Raw genomic sequence first — 5,056 nt, forward strand, 5'->3', positions numbered from 1 at the left:
CAGCCCTGGGAAGGGGGGCAGGGAGAGAAGAGGGGCTGTGGGGGGAGAGAAGAGGGGGAGGGGAAGGAGGAAGAGGGAGATGAGAAGGGAGGGGGACAAAGAGCAGAGAGCAAGCAGCTGCTGCTAGTCTGACACATTCCTCCATCTGGCTTTCCAGGGACGGCTTGGGAAAAAGTCCAGAAAAATCACCCCTAACGTTTCCCCGAGGAAGGGTTTGGGCAGGGCTGGCGGGTAAAGATGCCTCCACAGGCCTGCGAGCTCCCAAACCCTCCCTTGGCTGGGAGGCTCCAGCATCAAACCCTCCTTAAACCTCAGAAACCTCCCCCTGCCCCTCCCCCGACCTCGGAAACCAGAAACAAGACAGTTGGGCTTTCCTCCCCTACTCCCCCAGCCAATGGCCTGACGCCTCTGAAACCCTATGGAGGAAGCTGGCTGCGCGCCCCAAATGAAGAACTAACTTTCCCTAGATTGGGTCAGTCTCAAGATATTGGCAACAAAGAGGAGAGGGCGGAGATAGGGGCCAGAGCAGCACTAACTGTGGCCCCCGACCCAGGGTCAAAGGCCACGGGACATGCAGGCCAGAAGCACATGGCGGGCCCAAAGGGCCCAGTCGCAGCCTGTCAGTTTGTCCTCTGAGGAGAGACACAGAGGGCTGCACAGAGGGGCACTGGAAGGGCAGGTGGAGCACTCAGGGCCCCGAAGGAGGCTGGCTCTGGAGGGACGCTGGAGGGACAGGTGGGTGGACGGCACTGTTTCCTGGGTTCAGTTGCTAAGTCTGCGACAGTTCTGGGGTCTCAAAACTGTGATAGCCTCCAATTCCTGAAGCTGAGCAGGGTGATACTAAGAAACCTCTCACCTCACAGGCTGTTATTAAGTGGCACACAGAGTATAATTAAGTATCCTACAGCCTGGCCTCAAAACACACCCAGATAGGCAGGGCGATCAGCTCCCACTGAGTTCTGTGATAAACTGCCTTTAGTACACCCAGGATTCTGAGTTACAGCGAGTTTCAGGCTCCATATACAGCAGTTACGAGCAATGGACTCAAAACACGATGAGCCCCTGGTCCTGGCATGTTAATAACGAAGAGCTGCAGGATGCTGCCTGACTCTGGGGCGCCTCCCTGATGGTGAACAGTGGGTCCTACCCAGGAGGTCAGGTTAACCTGGTTTTACGGCCAGGCCTGGGAAGTGGTGGAGATGAGAGGCCCCTGCTTCCTTCGGGGAAGGGCAGTTCTGGATTGCTTCTGAAGCTCCACAGCCCAGCCTATGACATAGGACTGGTCACTGCACCCAGCTAACTTGTGAGGCAGGATGGGATCATCTCCGCCTGCGGTCCTACAGGGACACTGCAAGATCAAGGGTCTTCCTACGGATGAGTCAGCAGAATGGTTTCCTGTAAGAGTGGACTTAACCCAGTTCCTGCCGCACATGGACAAGGCCATGGCCAAAAGCCCTTCCCACGTCTGCTGCCCCGAGGCAGAAGGTTTTCCGGGGGTGAGTGCCTGCAGCTGCTGGGCTCAAGGTCCTGAGCCAGAGACCACTCCCACCCCCACCCCCAGGCTTTGCCTGACACTTGTCGCTCCCAGGCTCCACATTGTGATTCGTGCTGACACTTAAGGGGTTATAAGTTCCAGATTTTTGTGTCCTAAGATCACCCACGTCTGTTACTCAGCAGGCCAAGTACTTTGCTGGGAATTCAAGAGTGTGATTCCACAAAATGAAGTTTAAAAAATAGGTTGGAGTAGGCAGTATCTGGGAGACCCCTAACGTTTCCCCAACTACTGCCTACTCCTACAAGCTGGGGTCTGGGTCCCCTAGTCCTCCCCCCACCCCCACGCCTCTCCCAGGAAGCTCAATCTTTCCTCCGAGACACCAACGCAGGGCCTAGAAAGAATCGAACAAACTTCAAAGTTATAGGATACAACGGTCATGAGTTCCCCTCCTAGCTTGGATGGAACCAATCTTTTAGTTCAAACTCTCTCTCTCCTTTCAGGCAAAGAAAAAAAAAAAGAAATCAGGCCAGCATTCCAGACAGCTGCCAGATCTACCCCTAGTTACACTCTCAGATCTCCACACAGCGCAGCCACAAGAATGACCAGGAAACCATTAGCAGCTTCAGTGGAAATTAATGTCACCCACACACACCACAATGACAAGTGAGTTTCTGAGACTGGAGCTCGCTAGTGGGTTCCTCGACCCACCTCTATTCCCCAGAAAGACTCATAAAGGCATCTCCCCCCAGTTCAGACGTGCATAAAGACCAGACAGTACTGACTGGCATTATTACATGGGGAGGCGGGAAGGACCACAATCATGGGCCCGGGACAGACGCCTACTTCTTTTTCTGCTTTACGCTATGGATTCCTCAACGTTCTCCAGTTCAACCTGTCAGTGTGACCAGAAGTATAAAGTCACTAACTTCCCACTCAAGCTCAAATCAATTTTGTTTAAGACCTGAAAGCTTTCACCAGAGAGGAACTGGCGCGGAACTGGCCAGTCTCATGCCAGCTACTGGAAGCTGGTTTGTCACCGACATCGATGAGGGAGACCTGCCGGAAACCAAGCTTCTCTACTCCTGGCTCTCTGTCACGCGTCCACCTTTCTCAATTTAGAGACGATGCTGTTACAAGCCTTTGAAATCAAGAACCTGTTTTAGAGCAGGGCTTCTCAACGTCGGTGCTTCTGTCATTCGGACAATAACTCTTGGTGGTATAGAAGGCTGTTCTGTGTGTTACAGGGTGTTTAGCAACCATTCCTGGCTGCTACCTATTCAGTGCCACTAGTGTCTGCTCCCCAAGGCCTGACAAAGCCTCTGATGCTGCCAAATGTCCCTGGGGTGCTGCAAGGATAGGAGAGGGGAGAGGGAAGGGCTGCTGCTGCTGCTAAGTCGCTTCAGTCGTGTCCGAGTCTGTACGACCCCATAGACGGCAGCCCACCAGGCTTCCCCGTCCCTGGGATTCCCTAAGTGAAGAGGTGCCGATGCAAGCTTGACAGATGCCAATAGATACTCTGGGGTTCTCCTGAGGACTTGGGCAGGGGAGATGTGGTGTCCGGGTGCCGAGTTTTACATGTGTCCATCTGCGTATATCTGGTTATCTCTTGTTTAGAGAATTCGAAATAGCAAGCAGCTGCCACAACAATGCCCAGGAGGGATTTCTGTTGTTGTTGTTTGGCTTGGATAAAATTATCCTCACTTTTCTCAAACTGTAAAACAGGGTTTCCTAACATCAGCACTGCCGACATCTGGGGCCCAGTACACTGTAATACAATTAATTACCTCCAAGTTTTGACAGCCAAACATGCCTCCAGACATTGCCAATGTCCTCCAGAGGGTGGAATTGGCCCTGGCTGAGAACCACTGTCCTACTGGAAGACAAATGCCCCCCAATCCTTTGGTGTAGAAAGGGGAGTATGCTGATCCTTGGGCCAGATAAATTGAGACTGAGACTGACTGAGATCAACAGAGACTGGTTTAAAACCTGTTCACCTGGTGACCCCTCAGTATATATTAAGACTTAACAGGAATGTTACCTGGCCCAGACGATCCCAATCCTGAGGACACAGAAAGAGGATGAAGGAGGTGTTTCTAAAATCAAGACAAGAAATACACAGAGGTGGACACGTCCAGATCCACAGTGGAGGTCTATGGAAACTATTGCAGAGGAAATGGAACACAGCCAGGGTGACTCTTGAGAGCACAACTCAACACGGACTTGGTCACAAGGCCAAGACTGCGGCTCTCAGGCTCTCAAAGGAGAATGTGGCCATAGCAGTGATTTTTTGGAACTGGGTCCGAGAACGTTGAGATAATAAACTGATCCGAAGCACCAGCTTATGCTGCACTGAGCTTTCCAGGTTTCTAAGCGCTCCCCCAAGTGCTACATTCAGGTCTGAATGTAGGCCATTCTTCCTTCCCTGAGAGGAAAGGCTCAGGTGGACACCCTGAGAGGCCCAGCTAGTTCCTACAGCACAGTGGGTCTTCTGGGGGCAGGATGGGCTACCAGCAAGGGCCCTTGTGCCTGAGGGTGGGGAGGGGAGGGCTTCCAGAGACCCGTCCACAGGAAGGAACAAGGTGGCCCAGGAGTTCTTCCAAGACCTATGGTTCTTACAGGAGGGGCTACGTCAGGGTCCAAGATAGTGAGCAGCACTGCAAGATGCTCTGGTCAAGTGTGCAGCAAGGTGGGGTGGAGGGGGAGGTAGAGGCTTGCTGGGCCAGGTCACTCATTCCATCCTGCTGGGGCACAGAGCTGTACTCTCAGCAACAACCCTAGAATCCATCTAGATTAAGTTTCTCTTCCTCCAGTGTTTAGCCTGGAGTAGAGAGACAGATCCCAAATATCTTTAGCCCTGTCTAGGATCATTACTTTCCCCCTCAAGGGGCCAAAGGTCCCGGCTGTGTATCACTGGGGACACACTTCTTTTCCCTCCCACTGGACCTCTCCAAGTCATGGGTTAAAGTCTCGTTTGCCAGCACTGCCTAAAGGATTCCTATGACCATTGCGCGTTCCTTCCTGGAGTCTATCCACACAAACTCCAAACCTAAGATTCTTAAGGGATGGAGAAATCTGGGAACTTTTTGGATCTGAGCCTATAAACTGAATTTTGCATTTGCCTAGTTTTCTGAAGAGTGAATCCACTCAGCTTTCACCAGATTTGTGAACAACGGGGCCTGGAATTTCCAAAACACCTATTCTGTCCATCACAAGTAGAACACTTAAACATTCTTGGATTCCACGTTCCACTTCTGGGAACTTATCCTGTAAAGCCAATCCTACCTGTGAGCAGAGATACTCACTGGCTATTCATGACAGTACTGTAACATGGCAGAAAACTACTTGAAACAATCTAAACATCCATCAATAGACAACTAGTTTAAAAAAAACAAGACAGACTTCAGGGAACGGAATATCACGTACCCATTAAAAAGATCCAGGAGGAGGTAGAGGAAAAGCAAAGGAGAAAGATGAATAGGTGACATCTTATCTCTTCAAAAGAACAAAACAAAACAACAGAATTGAGCAGTAGGCTCTAGTGCTGTGGCTCTGGGTGGGGGG

Source organism: Bison bison, unplaced genomic scaffold, assembly GCF_000754665.1.
Source record: "Bison bison bison isolate TAMUID 2011002044 unplaced genomic scaffold, Bison_UMD1.0 scf7180017864492, whole genome shotgun sequence".
Lineage (NCBI taxonomy): Eukaryota > Metazoa > Chordata > Mammalia > Artiodactyla > Bovidae > Bison > Bison bison.